At 42.2% G+C, this 27,105-nt stretch overlaps 1 protein-coding gene across 5 annotated transcripts in view; it reads right to left on the bottom strand.

Annotated features, from left to right (window-relative positions):
* Nucleotides 1-27,105, bottom strand: part of PLCE1 (phospholipase C epsilon 1) — a 343,931-nt gene that overhangs the window by 103,995 nt on the left and 212,831 nt on the right. The window lies entirely within an intron of this gene.

The following is a 27,105-nucleotide window of genomic DNA, read 5'->3' as shown; positions in this document are numbered from 1 at the left end:
CTAAGGATAATTTTGATTGAAAGATATTTGACTGATGGACATTAAAATGAAATGTACTTAACCCATCAGTTAAAGACATTTACTAAGTATTAAAATACATAATATCAAATGAAAAATAAAAACATTTTTAAATAATCTTTTACAGATGCTTTATCTATTATGCCCCTCAAATGACAAAATATTATGAACAAATATTTATAGAGCACTTATTATGTGCCAGGAACCATTCTAAGCACTTTACCTATATTACGTCATTTATCTCTCACAACAATTCTAAGAGTCAGGGACTGTCATTGTCCTCAGGGATGTGTGTAAGGTCTTCAACCACGCTGAAGGTAGCAAAGCCTAGGTTTGAACTTAGGGTGTCTGCTCCAGAGTTTGTATTATCAACCACTCACAAAATGCCTGATGTGTTTACACAAACTCTAACGTTCTCCAGTTCTGGGCTTAAAGTTATTCTAATGTGATTTGTTTTTCCTGCTACACAGACTGGAGGACAATATTTAAAAATAATCCATGTCTACACCCTCCCCTTACGATATGCAGCCTCTAAATCATCTGCTTCTGCTCTACGATTATTTTGCTGCCACCATTACTTTGGTGCTTAGATGCTGGTGTCCACCTAAGTTACCTTCTCTATGCTGACTAGCATCTGGGTTGATAAGCTTGGTTGTCAACAGACCAAAGTCTTGGTCTTGACCTCACATGGCCCTACTAGCTCCGCTTGGTTCAGCATCAGTGCTGAAGCCTGGACAGCAACACTTTTCTCTGGCCTAAGTGAGAGAGGCCGGAACACAGAGTTTATGGTGACCCATGACAACTGCAGGAAATAAGAGCTCAAGGTCAATGGCATACTGCCTATAAGTGGATAAAATGATAAGAATTAATGGCACTGAGTGCTGGCAGCAACCACAGAGGGCAGTGCAACCCCATTTTTCCAGATCGAGAATCTACGGCTCATGGGAGAAGTGACTTTTCAAGGTCACAATTCTTGTTGATTTCAAAAGTAGGACTCCCAGCCCAGTGCTCTTTCATTTGATGAAAGTTGACAGTTTCTTTCTTTCCTTTTTTTTTTTTTTAAGACAGAATCTTGCTGTCGCCCAGGCTGGAGTGCAATGGTATGATCTCGGCTCACTGCAACCTCGAGTAACTGGGATTACAGGGCCTGCCACCTCACCCGGCTAATTTTTGTATTTTTAGTAGAGATGGGTTTCACCATGTTGGCCAGGCTGGTCTCGAACTCCTGACCTCAAGTGATCCACCCACCTCAGCCACCGCACCTGGCCGAAAGGTGAGTTTTTTCAGACTTGGCTCTGGGTAGGTCCTCCTAAGCACTCAGTTTGGAGCTGCATATGTGAAGGCAGAGCAGGAATAAAAGGAGAAAATACTGAGAAGAGTCCAAAATATGATTAAAGAGATGAAAAAACAAAATGAATGGTTGCTCACACCTCTTTCCTATCCCTACATAGAAACAAACAGGAAAATCAGAGCAACAGAGAGTTTTAGTGATAAAACAGGTCTATTCTCTGGTATGAGCCAGAGGCACTGGAGTAATTAATAATCTTCCTCTTCCCTTCTGAAACAGACTGAAGTAAAACGTGCTGGGCTACCTGCCACCCTCAAGCCCAGTCCTGAGCCTAGTGGGCTCCCAGCACGTGCCTCTGCCCTCCATCTGTTCTGGACTTCACCTGGCCCTTGGGCGGCATCAGGAGAGCAGGTCTGGAATCAGACCCTTGGGACAAACCCTGGTCCACATCATCCCAGGAACTGTTTGGGATTCCTAGGGCTGACCCGTCTCCTGCAGCTATGAGTAAACCCTTGCTCACAGTCTCCATGCCTGTCCTCTCACTTGATTCCTTGGTTAAAAGTCACCTTTGTGAAACCCTGGCTCACTAGAGCAAGAAATTATTTTGCTAACAGAGACTGAGTCATTGGTGCATCCATCTAATTCTTCCTTTAGTCTGACTGGCTTTTGATGAGCCCTATCCTAAAATGGGAAACCACCAGCAAACACTTAGCATCATAACCCTACTGACTCTTTGAGTCGGAAATTCAAACACTTCTCACAAATAAAAACGAGATCCTGAAAAGTTAAAAAACAGTTTCTCAAAGTCACCCAACTCATTAGTTGTTGAGGCCTCTGGCTATATTGTCTCCATGGCTTTAGCTCCTTTCTGGTTGAAATTGATGGCAAATCAGGGTCTCTGGAAAGTTGTCATTCTTTCAAGCTGTTCTGATACCATGCATTGACTTACTAGTCCAGTGGCTGGAAAGGGTTAACTCACCTCCCCCTGGAGAGGTCTGCTTCACAGGGCAGGTGGAGACCACCACTTGGTTTGTGTCACAATCCTGATCACTCATCCAGATTTATTTCTTATCAGTCAAATCACTTTCCATATACTTTCCCACAATGCTAGGAAAAAATAGCGATACCATATTTCACATGGAAACCTAATTTAAACCAACTGTTCCATTGCTGAGTGTGAGTCCCCAGGGCCCTGGTTGTTGAGATTATGTAAGCACTGTTATCATAAACACACACACAGACACACCACACACATACACACACATGCACACACACCCCAACGATCTGCTTACAAGCCTCACAGACAATTCTTATTATGGTCTGATGTATTCATAATTTTATAAGCATTAAATGGTGAGAGGGTCGCTGCTAATTATAAAATAATAAATGACACAGAAAGGAAATGAAGATTCAGTGACAAATGTCAAAATGTTGACCAAAGCATAAAAGGTGGTCACGTTTACTAAGTGGAAAATGGGATGTGTTGCCAATCCAGAAAGAATTTCTGTGCAATCACACAGAAAAACAAAAAAATCATATAAATATAAAGTACTACGGTTTAGGCATAGGGAGTGCTATTAGAGCAGAAACGTGTTAACGGTAGCAGATTATTTTGCTTATTTCAATAGTAAGCACAGAATGAGGAGAGAATCTGGCCCCCAGCCCAATTCTTTAAGCACCTCTCCCAGAAGGTGCTGGGCTTACCCTGACATCATAAACCCCTGGACCATGCCCACAACTCCTCCACAACTGCCCCTCCCAAAATATCTTTTTTTCCTTCCTTTTGCTTTTCTCAGTACTCTTAGGCTTAGCCAAACAGAACAGTTTACTCCCTCTCCTCACATCAAATACCTTATTGGTGTCACACAGGCTCATTTTGGAAGGAATGTTCTTGCATCATTCAAAATGACCTTTCCCTGGTCCACCATGTCTTGCTTGTGTCCTCTGCAAAGCCAACTCTTTACTTTGGCCCACCAGGCCCCTGTCCATTCTCCAATCACCTCACCTCTCCCCTACATCCCTCCTTTTAGGGAGGTAAACTAGGCTTTTTAACATCTCAGGAATCTTGAACTGGTTGTTCCTTCTGCAGGAAGGCTTCCCCATCACCCCAGATCCAATTTTTTTTTTTTTTTTTGTAGAGATGGAGTATCACTATGTTGCCCAGGCTGATCTTGAACTCCTGGCCTCAAGTGATCCTCCTGCTTCCGCTTCCACAGCATTGGGATTACAGGTGAGCCACCACACATGGCCTGGCATTTTATTCATCGAACCCTACTCATCCTTTAGGCAGCACTGCCCTGAGACCATGCCGTCAGGATCCTGCCCTGGACCCCAGGCTTCAGAAGGCTCCACACTGGCTGTCGTCCAGCTGTGCCCTCTCTATAGAGTAAGAAGTCTATGGGGTGGAGGGGACGCGCCTGTTGCCTGTCCACAGGCTGCGCACTCACTTCTAGATAATTTATCCCTTGTAAACCCATGCCTCCCAAATTCCCTGTCCAAACAGCACCAAGCCCACTGCTGGTCTGCAAGGGCTGTTTATCTGGATCAGTCCTTCAGAGGGTAGATTGTAACCCCTAGGCCTAAAGCCAGGCCAGAGGGCAGTGGGGGTGGGGGTGATGTATGGACAGGGTTTGAACTTGAGGCCTGAGGTATCCACACTCTGGCACAAAAGCCAGGATGGGAAGAGAAGGTGGGAAGGCCAACATGCTGGGGCCTCCCTTGTACTCGCACCCTGGCCCCCTAAAGGAAAGGGTGAGGCTGCCTTCAGGAGTCTGATAAAAACATCATTTTCTTGAGCAGAACTTCCTTGACTTCCCACCTGGAGTGTGTCCACATACTGCATGCTCTGTGGTGACCCCACATCACCCTGACCCTAGCGCACATTTAGTGCTGTGATCCTCATTAAGACAGATGCTGGATCTGCTATGCTCACGGGTAAGCAGCAGTGCCCGTGACCTGTCAGGATCTGCCCTCGGTAAGTTTAAACAAGAGTCGGTGAAGGAGTGAACATATGAATGAATGAATGAATGAATGAAGCTTACCTCCTCTAGGGAGGCTTTTCTCATGGTTCACCTAGCACCTTCCATTGCATTTCTTCCTATTTCTCTTCGACTTAATGTTGGACCTTGAGTTCAAAGTTTCACTTGGATTCTCACCACTGCATGGATCTGCCTCTGGTTTATTTTTGTTATATTTGTGTGCCTGACTCTTTCACATGGGTCTGTTCTGTCTCCCCCAGCAGACCCTTAGACCTCCAGGACAGAGACCATCTTTCCCACATTTCCAGCATGGAGTTGCTCAGTGTCTCTGGCAGACAGGCAGGCCATCCAGAGTCCCAGGAGGCCGTGGGCAGGGAGGATTCTCAGCTTCCAAACGCTCAGGGATTATATTTGGGAAAAGGCCTGAACACTTCCCAGTGCCGTTCCCAGGTCCAGAAAAAGGAGACAAATGACTTTCTGCCAAAAAGTTTCTTGAAAATGCCAAGCAGAAGTTTTCATAGAGATGATCATTTGTAATGGGTATCTGGTCACTCTAACTGCAAAGGTTGAACTCAAATGGTAAAGTCTACAAAATATAATGAGAGTCTAGACAGAGCTACTTTCTTTCTTTTTCTTCTTTTTTTTTTTAGACAGAACTTCCCTATTGTTACCCAGCTGGAGTGCAATGGCGCGATCTTGGCTCACTGCAATCTCCGCCTCCTGGGTTCAAGTGATTCTCCTGCCTCAGCCTCCCGAGTAGCTGGAATTACAGGCATGCGCCACCACACCTGGCTAATTTTGTATTTTTAGTAAAGACAGGGTTTCTCCATGTTGGTCAGGCTGGTCTCGAACTCCTGACCTCAGGTGATCCACCCACCTCGGCCTCCCAAAGTGCTGGGATTACAGGCGTGAGCCACTGCACCTGGCTATGACAAAGCTACTTTCAAGTAGTTTATGTGTAGTGCACATTCATACCTATCCTCCATGGAGCTTTACTAAAACATCTTGACTAGCACATGTGGGCATGTACACACACACAACATGCACATGTGTGCATGCACAGGCGCACACACACACACACACCCCTGTAGAGGCAGTGCTTCTCAAACGTGGAGCACTGACATCAGAAGCACTGGGGGTGGTGTTTGGGTGTTTGTTCAAATGTAGATTCCAAGGCCTCAGACTGAGAAATCAGGCTCTCTTAAGGCCAGAGATCAATAATTTGCATTTTTAGATAAACTTCCTGGTGATGCTTATATGCGCTGGAGTTTGAGAACTCACCCAGGGGCTCAGTGACCTTTTTCTGCACCCCACGGCCTTGAGTCAGATCAGGCATCATTTCTACAGTACCAGTGCGAAATTGTAAATCACCTCTCTGGCCTCACCAGTTAACTGTACCTGAGATTCAGACTGTAACCCATTTGGAACAAAGGGAAGCTGGAGGGAGGCAGCACAGCGTAGTGGCAGAGCCCGGCGCTGGAGGTGAGTGGACCTGTGTGCACTCCCAGCCCCACCGTTTCCTGTGTGTGCCCTTGAGGCAAGCTGTCCAACTGCTCTGAGCCCTGATTCCCTTTTCAGTAAAATGGGCATACTGTTTACCTCCTAAAATTGTTGTGAGGGTGAAGTTGGAGAGTATATCTAAAGATCTCAGCATGATGCTTAGTGTGCAGTTAAGGGCTTGATAGATGTTCACTACCGTGACTGCTCTGTTGCCGCAAGTACTGTTGCAGAGATGCTGAATTCCAGGTGACAGAACACAGAAATCCTGAAGACTGGAATCTCTAAATCCCACTTCCTAACTAACAGGCTGGACCAGGAAGAATCTGTGACTGCCCTGAGAAGGGTTTGTGCTCCGAGTACAGTCTTCTCCTAACAGAAGGATAACTCAAATGTTACCTCTTCTCTCAAGGCTTCCCTGGCTCATTGCTAGGAATAAAAGAGCATGTTTCTATTATAATAGCCCAATCATATATATATATATATATATGTTTAGTTTTTAAGCTTTTATTTCTTTTTAGAAACAGAGTCTCTCTATGTTGCCCAGGATGGCCTCAAACTCCTGCCTCAGCCTCCCAAGTAGCTGGTACTACAGGTGCATGCCACTGTGCTTGGCTACATATATGTATGTGTATGTGTGTGTGTGTGTGTGTGTGTGTGTGTGTGTGTACGTATGTATGTATAAAATGTTGTCCTAGACCAAGTTCTTCCAATCATAAGCTCCTTAAAGGCACAGGCCATGGTTCATTCATGCCAGGATCTCAGTCCTGAGGATACAGCAGCCAGCATGTTTCCCACACCCAGGCATCCTCCTTGACATGAAGTGGGTGCAGAAGAGTCTCTTGAACTCCTTGCTCTGCTTGGCATGGTTCCACTGATGACTCTTTGCTTAGGAGAGACACAGAGGGGAAAAGGCAAGTACCCAAAGGTAGCTTTTTCAGAGCCTCAAACACAGCTCAGATTATACTCTCCCCTTACCCCCAAACTACATCACAATTGTCTTCAGAACAAACTCTAAATCTCTTTTTGGCTTTCAAGGATGGCACTATTTGCTCTAAATTTACATCTCCAGTATTATTTTTTTACTGTTACCTGCCACTTATCCAGATAACAATCCAATTGTACTATGTGTGTCATTTTCTATTCTTTGTCTATTCCTAGGCTCATTTCAATCTGATGCCTTGTGTAGGGGGTTTTGTTTTGGCTGTCTAACATCTTAATCTATACAGACTACATAAGGCTGACCATACTCCTTCCTGCAAGCCTGACCTCAGTGATTTGTTCAAAGATTGTCATATGACCTACACCAGCCAACTAAAGCCCTTCTTCAGTCTTTTACTGAAGCTATCAGGAAAACAGACAACCTTTTTGTTGGACTCATAAACCGTAAAGATATGAGCCTGGAGCTGTTGAGAGCCGTCTTTGCTATAATATAAGGAAAGCCTGCATGAGAAGGAAGCCAACACCAAGAAAAGATGAAGATAGATTTTAAAAATGTTGGTTGGGTTCCTAAATCCAGCCATCCCTGAAGCCCTCTGATGACTCCATATACATACACCAATTTCCTGTTTTGTTTGAACAGATTTGAGTTGAGTTGCTGTTAACTCATAACTGAAAAAAGAAGCTTGACAAATATATCTTGACTTGAGGTGATCCTCCCTCTTCTAATAAATACTTAGTGAGTATCCACTATATAGTATGCACTGTGCTGGGTGCTAGTAAACAAGACAGACATAGTATCTGCCCATTGATAGCTTGGCATCTCATGGAGGAAAATAACATAAGCAAGTAATTAAATAGTGGTATTATTGGTACAATAATTAGATAATTATTTTTATAATTATACATAAAATTAACAATTTTATATATAAAATTAACAATTAATAATTATTTATAATTATAATTAATTATATTTTAATTATATTTAATTAATTATATAATATAATTATAATTATAATTTTTATAATCAGATACTTTTATAATTATATATAAAAGTATTATTTTATAATTATATATAAAAGTATTATTGATATAATAATTGGATAATTACTTTACCATTTATATATGCTGTCATCTTTAGAAGTCTGGTTCTTCTACCACTTCTTGGTCCCAGTTGCCCTCCCAAAGCACTTTATTTATATCTCTGTAGTAATGCCTATTTTTTCCACAAACAGTTACTGCACGCCTGTGAATTTGCCTGGAACTATGCTAGGCATGAGGGTGGGAGCAGTTAAAGCAAGTATAAGAAAAGTAAGAAGGTACAAATCCATATCCATTTTCTGTTCACTAGAACAGAATTGTAGACAAGTCCCAATTCTGAGCTGACAGAAGTATTGTTTTATGTCATTATAATACTATTTATGATCTTCATTTTATTTTATCTACACATGAAATTGTGGGTAAGGAGATAACAGAGTTTCCTAAGGATGGTATAGCAGAAAGCATGCAGACCTAAGAGAAAGAATCCAAGATTCTTGAGTTCCAAGCCTAACTCTAGCTGGAAATCATAGGGAATTCACTTAACCTATCTGGGCTTTACCTTACCTTACCTGTAACATAAATTGAATAATCACTAAGATCTCATCTGGTTATAATATTTTTAAAACTAACAATGTAATATACGTACTATAAAAAACCTAGTGTTCTTATTCTAGAACTCCATGAATTATTTTAGAATGTGTTAAGTATAACTGTATCACACAGAAAGTGTAATAATTCATGTTATCCCAAAACATTAAAAGAAAAGTGTGTTAAACCCAGCAACACCAATGGATATGGATTTGTAGACATCACTTGCTTCATTTGTGCTAAGATGCATCATTACGAAATTTTATTTTATATTTACTGAAAGTGCTCTTTTAGACTTATAGTGATACCAATTTCTATAATATCTTACTCTTGTGTATAAGTAAAAATAAAATGTAAGCAAAACTAAAAAAAAAAAAAGAAAAGTAAGAAGCATACTCCGTCTTGCAATTAAACCAGTTGTGTATATGTCCATTTTCTCTAAATTGTCACCTCCTTGAGGGTAGAGAACATGTTATTCTGGGTATCTTTCTATTGTTTGCAGAATGGCTTGCCCACAGTTTGCAAGAGATAGTTGATTATTCTCAAATTCTTCAACTATAAATCCCTAAATACTGTACTCAGAAATTGGGTTCTAAGTTCACTAGAGTTATTTACTGTTTTAAAATCAACTAGGGAAAATATTTTCACTGAGATTCGCAAATACCATGTCTAGTTAAATGGAATTTGGAGAATTGCCAACAGCTATGCAGAATGTGTTATCCTCTTCTCTCTCACCATACTTATTCAATTGAATGGATCATTCCTTGTGAAGCCAATTATTAAATGCTGTTCAGAAGTAAGCCTCATATCATGCAGAGTCTCCCCTTTTGTAATTGTATTAATTGATGGCCCTAGAATATGGTTCTAGTTATTTCATCCCATTTTAATATGATGAGATTAAAATCCATCACTAACGGTTTATATAAAATGTCTTGATATAACTGAGCTGTTAGCTCCGAACTATCCTGATCCTATTGTAGGACCATTTATAAATCAATTTCTTTTCCTCTTTGCATAATTTTAATAATCATAATTACAATAACAACACTCTCCATGTAAATGGTATGCTTGTGAGAGGGACGCTGCTTATCCTATCCTTTCAGCTCTACAAGGCTGGTACTAATACTGCTGCAATTTTACAAATGAGGAAGGTGAGATTCAGAGTGAGTAAACTAGCTTGCCCAAGGTTACACACCTGGAAAGTAGGAATGAGCCAAATCAAAAGCCTGTGCTTTTACATTACCATGCTACTTTCTTCTATTTTCTCTTTTGTGAAGATCAGACTCAACAGTAAATTAGACTGTTTGCTAATTTACTGTTGAGTCTAATCTTCACAAAAGAGAAAATGGAAGATAGTAGAGCATGGTAATGTAAAAGCACAGGCCTTTAAATTTTTAAAGCTTTGCTCCCCAGACAGCCACCCTGATCTACTGGGCAAAGAAATGCCTCAGCAAACACTGTGCGGAGCTTAGCTCCAGAATCAGAATGATGCAGCCGAGTCTCATTCCCTTTAGAAACAGAATTTTAGCATTCTGAGAAGTCCCAGAGAATGTGGCATTGGTGCTTGCCAGTTGCTTACAAATGTTCCTATTCTGTCATGTATCTAAAATTTTAAGTTTTCTATGACATGCAGAATAGGACAGGGACCTTCTGAATTAGAGAAGAATGTGTGGGAGAAGGCCTGTGAGAGATTCCATCCCTGCAGCTCACTCACCCAGACAGCTAGGTATCCCAGGCAGAGGCCAGAAAGTCAGGGTATATCCCCTAGCAAACCTCACCCCAAGCTGCTGCCACATCTGGAGTGCCTGCTCCCTGCAGCCCCTTCACTCCAGCTAAGTCAGGGAACTTCAACAAATATATACTTGTTCAGCAAATCATTCCTGAGTGTCTACCCTCTAGAGCTCGCACTCCAATGGGCACTAGAGCACATAATGAGGAAGACAAACACAGTCCCTACCCTCCCAGGAGGTGGTGGCATCTGCACTCCCCAGCCTGGCCTGTCCCTCCCCAGCTCTGATCTGCTTCCTATGAGGAGTGCTCCTTTACCTCTCCTCACCGAGGAGACCTCAACTGGGCAGTGCTGACTCTATCATTGGCTGGGTTTGCCCTTTTCTGACATCAGTGAAATAACAGTGACACCAAATGCACCAAATGCTTTTACAGACTCTACTTAACATGTATTAATTCATTTAATCCTACAACAAGCCTATGAGGTATATGTCCTTATCATCTGCATTTTAGAAATGAAATCGAAGCAGTCACTTGCCTAAGATCATAAAGCTAATTAAAGTGGTGAAGATGGGATTCCATCCCAGGCAGCCCAGCCCCAGAGCCCATGTACTCTGCTCTCATGTATTGGTTTTTGAATGCTGTGTTTCTTGTGGCTCTGTCTTGGCCTATTTTATTTTATTTGAGTTAGGGTCTCACTGTCACCCAGGCTGGAGTGTAGTGGCATGATCATAGCTCACTGAAGCCTTGAACTCCTGGGTTCAGCTGATCCTCCCACCACAGCCTCTCCAGTAGTTGGGACTACAGGTGTGTGCTATCATGCCTCGCTCTGTCTTGGTCCTTCTCAAATCTCTTCTTATGCTACATCCTCTCCATACGTGTTTTCCTTCACTAACTTTCCTTTACCCATCCTCTCTCTGCTGCTGGCTCCAAATGTCTAGCTCTTATCTTGTATATCCAAGAATGAACTGGACATTTTTACCTGGAGGACCCAAAGCCCATCCTGTTTCCAGTCCTTAACTCCTTCACTTTCCATTCCCACATCCAATTAGCTTCCAAGTAGCCCAGATGTCATGTCCTCCAGGAGGCCGTCCCTGAACCCTCAGATAATTAATGGGTCCTTTGTGCTAATATAACCTTCCTGCTGCACTTTTTATACTGCACTGTGACCACTATCCCCGTGGACCTTGCCACTGCAGATGGAGCTCCTTGGATGCAGGCATTGTTTTACTCATCTGTTTCCCAGCACAAGTGACATAAGTGAGAGGTGTTTGACAACATCTTGTTTTGAGTTATGCATAATACGTTGCAGCCAACTCCATGCTGGTGCTGCCCTTCCCAGAAGACTGTCCAAGTGCCTTACTTGCCCAGGGTATCTGGGGACTGCAGTACCAGAATTAAGGCAGGATAATTTACCCTAGAGCTCACAGCCCCAGAGCTGCCTGCTTGATCTTCACCCAAGAGGATCAGAAGGCTAGTGTTGCTGGGGAAGGCAACCAGGAGAGCCATGACATAGAAGACCTATGGGCAGTTTGGTCCATGACTGGAAGACTCCATTTTCCCTGAGATGATTGGGCAGCAGAGAGTGAGAGTGTGGTGGGTTTCTCATCTGCACTGGAATGGGCTGGACCCATTCTGAGGTTCTCTGAGTGAAGGACAAGAACATGGCTTACTCAAGTCCCCTGGATGGGGAAGCCACTGGCCACAGGCCACACTACTTGGGAAAAGGGGACAGGTGAAGGTTTTCATCCAGGGCCACTGAGCAGGGCCACGATGTTTGGAGACCATGCTGTGATTCACTCTTGGTCCTCGGGCAGGTGTGCACCTGTCACTGGTAAGCAAAAGTGAGCCCGGCAAGTCACTTTTTTACTTGTGGTGAAATGCAAATTTTCACCAATTAGAATGTGAATGGTGAGCAAGTAGAAGGAGACCGACAACCAGCCAACACTAATGATGGAGCAGGAAGGACAGAGCGGAAGGGAATAAAATGGTGTGCCTGTGTTGGCGTACATTCTGCTGAAAACAAATCTGTGTGAACAAACAAAGGATATTGGCATCCCACCAAGATCAATTCATCCTGGCCCCCCTGGACACTGGTAGATAGAACAGACCATTAAGAAGAAGATAATTAAATCAGCAGTCTGTCCAGTACATATGTGTTGGGTGAGCATCTGTGAATGAAACTCGTAAGGGAATAAATCTGATGAAAACTGGAATTCTAATCTCCTCAGCTTCTCTGTTCCAATGGGGAAGAGAGTGTATGTAATCACTCTCCTCAGGCTGAAGATCAAGTAGGCAGCTCTAGGGCTGTGAGCTCTAGGGTAAATGATCGTGCCTTGCTTCCCATACTGCAGTCCCCAGATGCCCTGGGCAAGTAAGGCACTTGGACAGTCTTCTGGGAAGGGCAGCACCAACGTGGAGTTGGCTGCAAAGTTTTATGCATAACTCAAAACAAGATGTTGTCAAGCACCTCTCACTCATGTCACTTGTGCTGGGAAACAGAAAAACACAGGATTTGGAGCCAAAGGAATGTAGGTTCATTTCTTGGCTCTGCCTTTCACTATTTCTGTGACCTTGAGCAAGTTTCCTACCTACCCTGAGACTCTTATTTCCTCACTCATAAGATGGGGATAATAAAATGCCCTGTATCATAAGGAGTGTGGTGACTAATGAAAGGGATGATAAATATAAAGTCTCTTTGTATTTATAAACTAATAAAAGGGACGATAAATATGAAGGGCTCCGGTGCTTGGAGAGGAGTAGTATGTGCTCAATAAACGTCAACTAATACTGATAATTAAAAAATAATAAGCAGCTCCTTCTTCAAGATGTAGCACTTGTGGAAACAATGTTGGCCTTTTTATTACAGGGCCAGCTTCCCTTCACTGTTTAGCAGAGAGGGACTTCCCAAGGATTACATTCTCCAAAAGAATGATCCTTCATTTCTTTCAAAGAAGGCAGAAAGGACAGGCAGAGGAAAAGGGGCAAGAAAAATGTTCAGAAAGAACATATCAATGGAACATCCAAGGAAATTTGGCAGTGAAGGCTGGGAAGCAGAAGAGGAAGGGGTCTGGGTCAGGGCTCTCTGAGGAGGTAGAGACACAGGGACATGGCTTGGTAGGTGGGGAAGTCCTGGAAAAATAGCCGTGAGTCATAGACAGGTTCAAAAAGGGCAGCCACCCTGAGAACCCAGGGCCTTTGTCCAGGAAACCTCAGGTACACTGGACTGTGGTTACAACATTTGATGGGCTGGGATTAAACCACATCACATGACATTGGCTGTTTCATCATCTTTCTTGCTTTTTGAAAAGTTCATCATCTTTTCCAGGCAAAGAACAGATCCTAATTCTGAGTAAAAACGAACAGAGCTGTACATGAAAGGCAAAAATTCTAGGGTGTTCAGCACAGGATAAAAATACTGGATGTGCCCCACCAACTACCTAAGATATAAACAGTGAATGTGCTGCAATGAGATCCTGTAACTGGGGAGTGGTAACTGCCCTGGTGGAGCAAAGCAAAGTAACTTGAGACTGACAGCTGAGAGTATGGAATTCAATTTGGGGAGTCAAACAAGGGCCCAGCAGCCTGGCTGCAGCACTTCCAAGCTGCACTTGGTACTTAATTTGTCTTGCTTGTTGACTGGCCTGCTTATTCGTATGTGGCAACCCTCTGCAGCATTTGATTTTGAAATCTTGATGAGCAGATTGATCTGCTAATTTTGAATTATTCCCACATGTTCTGCACAAAGTAGATGCTCAATAAATATTCTGGAAACTGTTGTTATCCCTTTCTGCTCCAAAGATCCCAGAAAGAAACAGATCAGCAATGTTTTGTGGTAATGTTTCCCAAACTGTGTTTCAGGGCACATGTTCTACCCAGATGTTAAGTATTAAATATTTTGTGAAGAAAGTGTCTGGAGCCATATAACTTCAGGAAATTCTAGGATAAGCATTTTGGGAGGCTGAGGTGGGTGGATCACTTGAGTTCAGGAGTTTGAGACCAGACTGGCCAACAGGGTAAAAACCCCATCTCTATTAAAAATACAAAAATTGGCTGGGCGCGGTGGCTCATGCCTGTAATCCCAGCACTTTGGGAGGCCGAGGAGGGTGGATCACGAGGTCAGGAGATCAAGACCATCCTGGCTAACACAGTGAAACCCCGTCTCTACTAAAAATACAAAAAATTAGTGGGGCATAGTGGTGGACGCCTGTAGTCCCAGCTACTCTGGAGGCTGAGGTAGGAGAATGACGTGAACCCAGGAGGTGGAGCTTGCAGTGAGCTGAGATTGCACCACTGCACTCCAGCCTGGGCAATAGAGCCAGACTCCGTCTCAAAAAAAAAAAAAATACAAAAATTAGCTAGGTGTGGTGGCGTGCACATGTAATTCCAGCTACTTGGGAGGCTGAGGCAGGAGAATCGTTTGAACCTGGGAGGCGGAGGTTGCAGTAAGCCAAGATCAGGCCACTGCACTTGCACTCCGGCCTGGGTGACAGAGGGAGACTCAGTCTCCTAAATAAATAAACAAAAGGTTTTTAGGGGCAGGATTTTTGGAGCCTTTAATATGCTAATATGCACGATAAGCCTTTAAGAAGCAGCTAATATTCAATATTTCTCAAGTTCTTTTGACCATGTAATTTTTTTTTCAAAGGAACATTAATTAACATTTAGAAGAATGCTGCAATATTGACAGGGGTCTCCCTGAGCTCTTTTAGCTTGAAGTGGACATAGCAGGGGCTTGTCTCCACCAGTAGTTCAGTAGATCCTCTACCTGCACCTGGCCAAACCAAAAATACACCCCTCCTTCTCTAGAAACCGCTTGGGGTGGGTGGGTTATAGGAGGCAGAAATAGAAACAGCAGCATAGGATTTTATAATTGGTGTCATAAATCCAGAATCAATATGTCACTGGAGGAACTCTAAAACCAAGACATGAAGGAAGATTTTTCTTTAGAGACTCCAAAGTGAGGAGATGAAGGCCAACTGTTATTTCATAGCCAAGGCTGTCATGAAGGAATAATCCAGACAGCAGACCAACTTTTAGCTATGTGGTTCTACTACATAATGTAACAACGAATAAATCAATGGACGGTAGAATGTTTGAATTGGAAAAGACTTTAGATATTATTTAGTCCATTTCTCTTATTTGATAGATGAAGAAACAGAGAACCAGAGATGTTAGGTGACTTGCAAAGGTCACCCAGTTAGTGAGTGGTAATGCTGAGGCTAGAGCCCAGATGTCACCTCAGGACACCCTACAGTCATAACTTGCTGGGTTTGTCATGTCTGTGAAGACAGTCTGATACATCGCCACCTGCCCTCCCTCCGTGGGCCTTCATAGGCAGGCTCACTGGGTGAAGAAGTGGTGGATAAGGAGGATGAGGAGAGCTGGGAGCAGCAGCAATTGCTAGAGCACTAACCTCAGATGGCCTAAAAGATGGGGGCAGTGGGTCCTAGTTAGGCAAAAGCCAAGGAATAAAAGGGAGAAGAGTCCAGGCCATGAAAACAAGGGTGTCCAGCCTAGGGCCTCCCACAACACAGCTCTCATCAGGCTGAATGGAGTCCAAGAGGTGGCAGTGGCGGCAGACTTGTCTGGAGAATTTCAGATATGCTGGCCTTGAACTTTTCCCCTCTAGCTTCAGCCAGAAGGTACCACCAGCTGTGCCCTGCAGACTGGGCTACAGAAGGGAAAGGGCAGAGGAGAATGGAGATTTGGGGAAGAATTCTAGGAGGCCCCAACAAGGAAAACAGGAGAAATAATGGTGCCATTGCTATTTGTCTTCATTAGGAATGGCCAGAGAGGGAGAAACCAAAGGAATAAAACTTCCTCTGCTTCTCAGAAGAGAGGAAGCTGGCAGGAAGAGCCCTTCAGGGAAAATTCTGGCTAGGATCTGTTTTAGGAAAGGAGGGAGCAGCTGCTCACCAGCTGCTGATTATGGGCTGGAGACCCTGATTAACAGCTCAACAGGCACAAAGCCAAGGTTAAGTCACAGGAATTCAAAGCCTAGGACGTGGGGAGGCTGAAGTGAGCCTCAGACCAGCAGAGGAAGGGGATTTATTTTGGAGACTGGGGCCATGCAGCTGGCAGGACTTGAGTGATTTTGGTGAGCAAGCTCAAGTTAAAGCCTGCTTGTTTTCTTCAGGGTGGTCAGTTAAAAAATTTTGGGGGTGTGTTGACAGTTCCTGTAAGTGACAGACCTGTTTGGGAGCCTAGGGGTCTGATAATCTAGGGGTCACAAAGATCCTCAGAAGGAATGGGAGCCAAATACCAGCCTTGCTTTTTTTTGTAGAGAAAGGGTGAGTTTTAACCTCAGAGGAGTAAAGACATGTTGATCTGGCTCAAGAAATCTCTTTCAAGAAATATTTACTTGGGAAGTGCTTACGGCATAGATGATAGAAACTGAAAAGTAAAAAAAAAAAAAAAACACCATTCAAATATTAAAACGTGACATCTTATACCAATAACAAACAAACAACAAACAAAAAAACACCAAACGGAACCAAAGCCAAAAAAAAGATCATGTTTTTGGTCTGTTGACTGGACAAATATTCTGTACTAGATGCGTAGGGTAGGCCAGGTGTGAAGTCAGAGGTGCTGGCTTTAAGTCTCAGCTCTAGTATCACCAATTGTGTGATACTGAGTCAATTACTTAATCTCTCTTCTATGCCCTTCAGTTGAAAGCAGGCCTACAAGCAACACCTCCCTTACAGAACTGTGGGACTAAAGGACATAATATGAAAGTGCCTTTACATACTTAAGCCCACAGTTGAAAGGTTAGCCAATTTTACTAATATTAATAGGCACATAGTCAATGATTTCTAGATATGGCATTTGATTTTGTGAGGCATCTGCATTGAATTGTGGTGTTTCTTTGAATTTGGAAATTACAATTTTTGAAGTGTCTTATTACATGTCCTTTGCTGTTCCACCACTTAGTCCCTCCCCAGTCTCTGTGTTGGATAGCATTATTTCTTATATTCATTCATAGAACATACCTACATTATAACCAGCCTCATGCTTGGAATTCTATGCTTTTATATCTTCTGGAAGAGGTTAGAACTTTGTAAAGGATATTTTTATGCCCATGAGGTACTATAGGCAAATAGACATATGCAAAGCAAGTTTTGTTATGAGTTGATGAAATCTCAGTATATAATATAAAACAAAGAATATCTGAAAACTATTTGCATATAAAGTGGACTAAAAGATTTATTTCTATTTTCTCCTATTTTTCAAAGTGCTGGAAAAATCAAAACTTAAATGTTTTCATCAAGTATTATCTGAAACAAAATTGGCAGGCATACATATATTTTTCCTTTTAACTCTAAGTTACTAGACTCCAGCCTTCTGTCAAATATACCCAACACCTGTAGCACATAAACTCAGGCCTAAATTTCCTAAAAATACTGGACATGTTTTAGTATTTTAATGATAAAACCCAGATGTCCTGTTTTACATGCCCTGGAAGAAAAGAAACATACAACCTTACACAGAACTCTCACCATTTTAAATCTGATTAAACTCTATGCCAAACAAGGAATGGAAAGAGTATGATGTTTGTACAAACAATCCTTTAAAGAGTATTTTTCAAATCCACTTAAATGTTCTAGAAAACTTCTGAAATGTGAATCAGCAATATTTATTTACATTCCACCCCTGGACTGAAGTCTGGGGTCATGTCTTGGTGCTTGGAGCAGGAATTGTGATGATGATTAGTTTGGTTCTCCAACCTGTGTTTTGAGGCCCACGTGCAATGAGACCCACTTTGGTCACTTATGCATATGTCAATACTATTTACAGCCCAGTGATTCTTAGATGTAGCTTGGTTTCAGAACCACCTGGGAGAGTTTCTTCAAAATATCCTATTGTAGACTCCACAGTTTAGTATCTAAGTAGATCTGGGGAGGGGAGTAGGAATCTGTCCTTACGTAAGGTTTTCCTAAGTGATTCTAATAAAGCCTTGTGTTTGGGAATCACTGATCTAGGGCCCTGGCTATTTACAACCTTAAGTGTGCATGGGGATCTTATTAAAGTGCAGATTATGATTCAGTGGGTGGGGGTAGGAGCAGAAGATTCTGCAGTTTCAATAAATTCCCAGATGACACTGATGTGCTGGTCGGGGTACCACACTTTGCATTTTGTTCTCTTCGGTCTCTTCCAATCTGGAATAGTTCCTCTACTGTTCCCTGTCTTTCATGTCTTTATGTAATTTCAAAGATTACAGGCCTTACATTCTGTAGGATGGCCCTCAGGCTGGGTCTTTCTGAGGTTTCATGACCAGACTTAGGTGATGCTGTCCTGGCAGAAATACTCAGAATGAAGCTGGGCTCTGCTTGGTGCATCACCGCAGAGGGTACAGGATGTGGAGCCTTTGCACCACTGGTGATGTCAATCTTGATCACCTGGTCAGGTTGGTGTCTGCCAGGTGTCTCTGCCACACAGTTATCATTTTCCCTCTGGTAGTTTATTAGTATTTGTGAGGCACTATTCTAGGAATGCACCAATATCCTACTCTTCGTATACCCTCTATTACCTGCCTTCATTGATAAATACCACCGGAATCAGCCACCTCTATGACAGCTACCAAATGGTGATTTATATTTCCTTCGTTATTTCTATATTTATTAGTTTCATTCTTCAATAAGAAATAACAATCCCTTGTCTTCCATTTATTTGTTCACATGTTCATTTAAATTGGCATAGTCAAATGGATTATAATTTTTTTCACTATATTGGAATCCATTACTCGCTTTATTTATTTTGAAGCTCAAACGATCCCAAAGTGGCACCTGGTCCTTTTGATATGTTTCCATCATCATTGGAACATTTCCTTTGTTTCTGGCATAACAAGATGTTTCAGATTTATCTTTAATTTTCCCTTCCCCAGCCATGGCATCAGCCATTTTCTCCAAGACGCCCTGGTTTCTTTTTAGTAAAGAATGGTATTTAGAATCCAATATCTGTGTGCTTCATGTGCTCACTGCCTCTGGAGTGCCATTGCTTTGAGGTTTCCTAGGCAGACAGAGCTTGAAAAAAAAAAGCCTATACACACACACACACACACACACACACGTATAACTATTCCCTCATTTATTTGTGTATATAGATTATAAAAGCCTACATTCATAATTAAATCTACATTTCAAATTTAACACCTCAAAAAGTTCTTTCTATCCTTTTTCCTTTTTGTGTTTGTAAGTATCATTTCCAACAGTGAGAAACCTGGCTTTTGTATAGTTATCCTAAATATATTTGCTTATTTACTCATCAATTTAGTTATCTGCTCACAGTAACCAATGTCCCAACCATTTGGGCTTTCCCTTCTGTCTCCCAGCTGTGTGTCCCCTTCTCCACTCTGCATCCTTGCATGCTGGGGGCATGCTCCTGATGTGTCACTGATGTGCTTCTGTGTAGCTCCCACACCCTCCCTACACGAGCCAGGGCTACCCTCCATGCTGAGAAACAAACGGAAGAGGGAATGGAAGATGGGAAAGCTGCTTGTTCTTTGTAAATGGTTCACTAGTGTCTTTCATTTGAGTTACATACAATAGTTAATAAATTTATAATTATGAAAGTAAATTTGACCTTTTATTAAAGCATTTACCAATGAAAAAATAAACATCAAAACATTTTAAACATATTGTATGTATGTGTGTGCATGTATGTGACAGCTGTACTTTAAAGTTGTAAGGAACTTTAGAGGTCTCTTATTTAAATGGTTTCAAATCTGGGGGCCTGGAAGCTTTATGGGGACACTTTCAACACAACAGTGATTAAGAGTTGGTCTGGAATAAAGAGAGGCTGGGGAAAAAGTGAGGTTCAAGGAGTATTCCCTAGGGCTCCTCAGAGCAGCATGTCAACACCACTGGCCTGTTCCAACCCCTCAAGCTCTAAACAAGAGAAGACAGGCTTTACCAACTACTTTGCTATTTGCTAACAGCAGTTTCAAATGTTTGGCCACATAGATTTGTCCACTGTCCACAGTTGATGTATGGCCAAAACCACCCACAGGGCCAAGCTGTACCCAGTAGAATAAGATAGAGCAATGGAAAAGAATCAACCATGGCTACGCATATCAACTGGGCTGAATGACAGAAACAAGTCAGAAAAGGACACATGCAATTTGATCACAACTTTCAATGACTTCCCGTACCATTCTGGGTAAAATTGAAAGCACTTACAATGACCTACAAAGCTCTACAGATTGGGTCCTCTGACCTCCTCTCCTGCCACTTCCTTTCATGTCCTGCACAGCTTACCCCAACCTCAGCCACACTGACCCTCTTCCTGTTGCTTGAATATGCCAGGCACGCTTTACACAGGGCACTGGCACTTATGGTTCCCTCTACCTGGAATGCTCTTCCTTTGCATGTCCAGATAGCTCATTCCCTCAACCCTCCCTTCTTTACTCAAATACCAGCTTCTCAGTAAGGCTTTCCCTCACCACTCGACTTGAGGTTGCAAGAACTACCCCTCCCCAACACTTCCCATCCCTCTGCCTTGCTTTATTTTTCTCCCTGGCGCTTATCATATGGTATATTTACCTTATTTCTCTTATCTGTCTCCATCTAACTGCAATGGAAGCTCCATGTGGGTAGCGATTTTTATTTGTTTTTTCATTGCTGGATCCCTAGAGCCTAGAACAGTGCATGGCACACAGTGGGCACTCAGTCAGTATTTCTAGAAGAATGACTGAAAGAGCAAATGAAGGATATTCCAGGAGAGGCCTCAAGAAGTGACCAAAAGTGCTGGCCAACTGACGACAGGAGGAAGAGCTCACTTCCAATTATCCTGAATCAAAAGAGTGGTTTTTGGCAGCCTGCCTCTGACACATAATTCTAGTTGACAGATGAACAGATGAACCATTTAGAGATCTGCAGATGCATTTTGGGGCTGCTCATCCTGGAAAGGGCATTAGGATATTGCCATGAACACAGCAAAGTGTTTTAAAGAAGGCACAGTCCATTTGTTTCCTAGTTGAGGTGGCCAGTTGGCAACTTCTGGCTTCCGACTCTTGCCAGCTGGTCCTCTTTTCCATGTTCTATTTATTTAGTCATTCAATGAATATTTGTAGAGCAATGTCTAAGTGACAGGGCTGCCCCATGGCTTCATGTGCATAACTTTCTTTTATTCACATGCAACTGTACTTTATTTTCATTCTCTCTTCCTCCCCACCTCCACCAGTCTTTGGTTTAATCTTTAATATTGAAAGTAATACATGCTTGTAAAGCAAAGATCCAATATCATAACATTCTCTACAGTAGGAAATGAAATCCCCTCCCTCTCTCTTCTTCCCCCACTATTATTACCATAATAATAAAATTTCTTGGCCCTCTCTGCAGGTAGACAGGTGAGAGTCCCCTGGGGAATGGAAATGTGGTGGAAGGGAGAACTTTCATAAACCAAGATTACTTTTGCATATTAAAGGACGTGTAAGGAATCTCAATTTTCAACTGTCTGTAGCATGTCATACTTGTCAAAAGTTTGGCTAAGGCAATTGATATTCAAGAAAAACATCCTAAAGGTCATGCCAGGTATTCATTCCTTAGATTTTCTAAGCTTTATCCTTATGCCAAGTAAGACTGTCAGTGAGCAACATACCTGAACTGGATTACTTTAGCTCCCCATATCATATCTTTAGAGAGTCATGCTTTTGAATTATGTCTTTTTATTAATGATCAATATAAAATATGGCCAAAAGGAGATTGCTTTTGCCAATGTTTCTGCCCTCAAAACTGCTCTTGAAGACACCATCATTTTCTACAGCACACATCATTTTCCTTCCTTCCTTCCTTCCTCCCTCCCTTCTTCTTTCCTTTCTTTCTTTCTCTTTTTCTTTTTCTTTCTTTACTTCCTTCCTTCCTTCCTTCCTTCCTTCCTTCCTTCCTTCCTTCCTTCCTTCCTTCCCTCCCTCCCTGCCTCCCTCTCTCCCTCCCTCCCTCCCTCCCTCCCTCTCTCTCTTTCTTTCTTCCTATCTTTCTTTCGAGACAGAGTTTCACTCTGTCACCCAGGCTGGAGTGCAGTGGCGTGATCTTGGCTCACTGTAACCTCTGCCACCTGGGTTCAAGCAATTCTCTGCCTCAGTTTCCCGAGTAGCTGGGATTACAGGCGCCTGCCACCACGCCTGGCTAATTTTTTGTATTTTTAGTAGAGACACGGTTTCACCATCTTGGCCAGGATGATCTTGAACTCCTGACCTCATGATCCACCCGCCTCAGCCTCCCAAAGTGCTGGGATTACAGGCATGAGCCACCGCGCCCTGCCAGGACACATCATCTTCTAATTCCTCCCAGAGTTCTAGAAGGTAGCTTGAAGTTTCTGATGATTTGATGTGCTGATGCTTTTTTGCCTTCTTTCTCTCCTTCCTCTTCTTTTACCTGCTCCTCCAACTCCTTTTCTTTTTCAGATAATGAGAATGATATAATCTATCATATCACCCTTTTTGCCTAGGCTGCCAAGAACCTCTGCCCAACTTTTTCGTCAATGGAAGCATCTGTTTTCTTTGCCTAGGCATTCTTTCTGGCACTATTCTAATTTTTTTATTCTACCATTTAAAAAATCTTCCTCCAATTTTTTTTTTATTTTTTGCAAATACGAAGAGACGTAAATAAATGTGTTAACAAAGAGTCCAATGCTGATATTTTACAATTTATAGGTAAGGAAAATAAGGCCCCGAGAGGTTGCCTTTGCTATCAGCCGCAAACAACTAGTTAGAAGAAACTTTCACACTAAAACCTGAGGGTTCCTGTCCTTACCATTACCTGATGCTGTTTCAAATTAGAGACTAATATTTCTTCTGCCTTCACAGATTGTGGATATTCACTCAGCATGTTTTCCTTTATGTCCTCCTCTTGGGAACGGAAGCCAAGTCTGTGGCCTGTTTGCTCTTCTCTTCATCATCATCAATGCACAAGGCTGGCGGCAGAGTCCAGGAAGGAGAGAGAGATGTTCTCACCTCTTTTTACTTCTGCTTATGTAGGCTCAACTCCAGTAACCTATCTAATCCATTCAGGAATTCAGATATAATTATGGGGACATGGATGAAATATCTTTGGGAATGAAGGTGTTCCTGAGTATTACATTTTTGTTGAGAAGTGTGAGGTCATCAAAAAGAAAAAAACATTGAGTTCAATGCAAGCTGAAGAACTCTACATTTCAAAGTTTACAAAATGGTAGTTTATAATCTCAAACCAAGTCTGATCAACTGGATTTTAAATGAATACATGAATATGAAGTAAAAGTTCCTGTTTGGACCTTTATGCTTCCTTGCATGGAAATATGTAGCAAATGTAAAGATGGGTCCAGGAATGCTAACTTGGATAAATATTCAGGGTGATCTGATAGGGGTTCATAAGTGTCATGGAGGAGGGGGTCACAGTTGGGAGCAGAGTGTGACAGAGCCATGATCCATCTGCAGCACCACTGTGTATAGGGGCTTTGGAGGCACAGAGACTTCCCTGAATTCTAGTTCTCCTACTTACCAGAGCTCAGACTTGTTTTCTAAGTTCTAAGTTTTCCAAATCCTGTAAATTGAGAATGACCTAAGGAGCATGCAGGATATTTAAAAAGCCTTCACATATGCGTGAAGCACACAGCACTATGCTGGCTTGCAGAAGTGTTCAACTAATTGTAGCTATTATCACCTAAGTCAGGTTAGAGCAACTATTGAAGCCAGACAATAACTATTTTATATAACCAATTAAATAACCAACCAGGAAACAATCACAAAGAAAAACCCGAGAGGACACAGTAGTTGCAGAAGGTACTGAACAGGTACTGGTACTTTTAGCAGAGGACAGACTTAATCCCCTGAGGTTGAAGTAGCTGCAGAGATGTCAGTTTTCAGAATGAAACTGTGATGAGCCACACTTAGGTCAGGATGAATCAAATCAATGAACAAACTCTGTATCTGGTCATTGTCTAACTCTGCCGCACTTACACACCTTGTAGCCAAGGGGCCAAGGTTTCCTTACGCTGTCATCAAGACAAAAATGGCCAACTGAGCATACAACGTGATAACGTGCCTCTAGAGAGTAATAATGGGGGAAAGATCCTAGGCACAGCTCAAGGAGAAGAAACCCTGACAAATGTGGTTGGCAGCCCTGAGCCTTGTGAATTAGGAGTCGGGGTAGCGTCAGCTTCTATGGGGGGTGGTGGTAAAGTTCTTGGCTCAGTTTTGTCTCCGTTTTGTCATAGACAATGATCTGGGTCTGAATGTAAAAACATCTTGCCAGAAACTTTCTGTTACAGGAAGCTCACTAGAAAGCAATGAAAGAACAAACTGCTACATATCCTTTAAAGGCATCACTATTATCTTGGCGGGGGTGGGGTAGAGGGAAGGGTAATTGCAGCCAGGAATAAATAAAGTTGATAAAAGGAATACGGGAATTTTCCTTTGTGTAAAACATCTTGACTGATGGAGCTAGATAGTCCAGACATTTATCATGTGGACATATTCTACACGTGGCAGTCACATTAAACAAATGTTGTTCTATAACATCTGTAAATTGATGCTATTTGTACCCTTGCTCTTATTTGTTTATTTGAAAGGCAAAACAAAATAACAACCACACACACAAAAAAACCCCTAAAACCAAGCTGGATTTTGTCTTTAACTTGTCAGAAAGAGTGGCCTCTGATTTGTGCCTCATATTTTGAATGATTATCTGCTAGATTTTTATTTTTTACCAATTCATTTTCCATATTTATTTAAGTCTTAGAAAGGAAATGCCCCCAAAATATGGTCATCTTTTTCACTGGGTATCTCAATGAACAGCAATTAAAAAAACTGTAATAAATGTTTCCCTTGGGACTCACATAATTCATTGTCATACAACCTTTAAAATAACATGTTAGCCTGGACCTGGTGGCTCACGCCTGTAATCCCAGCACTTTGGGAGGCTGAGGCAGGTGGATCACGAGGTCAGGAGATCGAGACCATCCTGGCTAACACAGTGAAACCCCATCTCTACTAAAAAATACCAAAAAAATTAGCCGGGTTTGGTGGCAGGCGCCTGTGGTCCCAGCTACTCAGGAGACTGAGGCAGGAGAATGGCGTGAACCTGGGAGGCGGAGCTTGCAGCGAGCCGAGATCATGCCACTGCACTCCAGCCTGGGCAACAGAGCAAGACTCCGCTCAAAAAAATTAAAAACTTCATCAACATTAAACTGAAATTCCTCAGAGAATATTTTTTAGTGGGGCAAATGCTGCAACCTAAGTGGCAGAATTTCTTACTTGGGTATAGCACTTCGTAGTTCACAAAGCACTTCTGCTATACCACCTCACTTCTATTTCTATCTTTACAACAATCCTGAGTGAGTGGTAGGGTAGGTACTGCTGTCCCATTTACAAATGAAGAAACCGAGATTTTTGACAAGGGCTGGTGTGGATGTGGAGCAACTGGAATATTTTTAGATTTAAAGAAAAATAGCAAGAATAGTACAGAGAACTCCCATAATCCTGGCACCCAAGTCCCCGTTTATTAATGTCTTAGGTTAGCATGATACATTTGTCACAATTAATAAAATATTATTGATGCATGACTATGAACTAAATTAACTTTATTGGTTATGTCTCAGTTTTTTTTTTTTTTTTTTTTTTTTTTCTTTTTTTTTTTTTATTATTATTATTATTATTATTATACTTTAGGCTCTATGGTACATGTGCGCAACGTGCAGGTAAGTTACATATGTATACATGTGCCATGCTGGTGCGCTGCACCCACCAACTCGTCATCTAGCATTAGGAATATCTCCCAATGCTATCCCTCCCCCCTGATTATGTCTCAGTTTTTACCTAATGTCCTTTTTCTGTTCCAGGATCCCACATCACCTTCAGTCATCATGCCTCTTTAGGCTCCTCTTGGCTGTAACAGTTTCTTAGATTTGCCTTATTTTTAATGACCTTGACATTTTTGAGAATTACTGGTCATGTATTTTGTAGAATCCCCTTAACTTGGGATTTCATGACTATTTTTCTCATGGTTAGACTGGTTTAAGGTTTTGTGGGAGGAAGACCACGGAGGTCAAGTACAATTCCCATCACATCATATCCAGGGCACACACTATAAACAGAATGTGTCCCTGTTGATGTTGACCTTGATCACCTGGCTGAGGTCATATTTCTCAGCTTTCCTTACTGTAAAGTTACTCATTTTTACTCCCTTTCCCTACTGTACTTACTGGAAGGAAGTCAATATGCATAGCTCATACTTTAACGAGTAGGGAGTTAGGCTCCACCTTCTAGAGGGTGGAGTATTTATGAGTTATTTGGAATTCTTTTGCACAGATTTGTCTATTCTCTTTCATTTGTTCTCCCCCATTTATTTATCCAATCATATCAGCATAGAGTCAAGAATATTTATTTTATACTTTTGGCTATAATATATTTCTCCTTTACTTTGTCTTGCAAGTTGCTCCAGCTTTGGCTGTTGGGAGCTCTTTCAGTTGTCTTGTCTCTTTGACACACCCCATCACTTGTGTTTCTGTTCAAGCACCTCCTTTTGCCTGGCACTACCAGATGCTCCAGGCTCAGCCTATATATCTTCTGCCTTAGTCCTACAATCAGCCATTTCTCCAAGCAGCCCTGGTTCCTTTTAATTGGAGAATGGTTTTAGAAACCAAGATCTGAGCACAAGGTGTCCTTGTTGCTACTGGGATGTCAGTTGTTTCTATGCCGTCTCAGATGACAGAGCAAGGGAATATATGTATGTTATCCTAACCTGTGTATATATGTGTATCTATCGATATTTCTATATGTAACCATCTTTGTAACACACTAAGAATTAGTCCATTCTGATGTTAAGGAGGTAACTTTTGGCTTGTTTCTTACACCTTTTTGTTTCTAACATGGAAAAAAGTGATTTTCAAATTTGAAAAAAGTTGAAATTAGTGCTTTGTCAGTTTTCTCACCAACTCTCCCACACTCACCATAGTGGAGCGTATTAGCCCTCTTTGCTGCTGTGCAGTCATCCTCAGCGCCTTACCCTGGGGACACTGCCTGGTTAGGGCTGCCTTTATTTCTTCCACAGC

The sequence above is a fragment of the Pongo pygmaeus genome, chromosome 8 (assembly GCF_028885625.2).
Source record: "Pongo pygmaeus isolate AG05252 chromosome 8, NHGRI_mPonPyg2-v2.0_pri, whole genome shotgun sequence".
NCBI classification, from domain to species: Eukaryota; Metazoa; Chordata; class Mammalia; order Primates; family Hominidae; genus Pongo; species Pongo pygmaeus.
The sequence above is the reverse complement of the archived record's forward strand: the minus strand, read 5'-3'. Positions and strand labels throughout refer to the sequence as shown.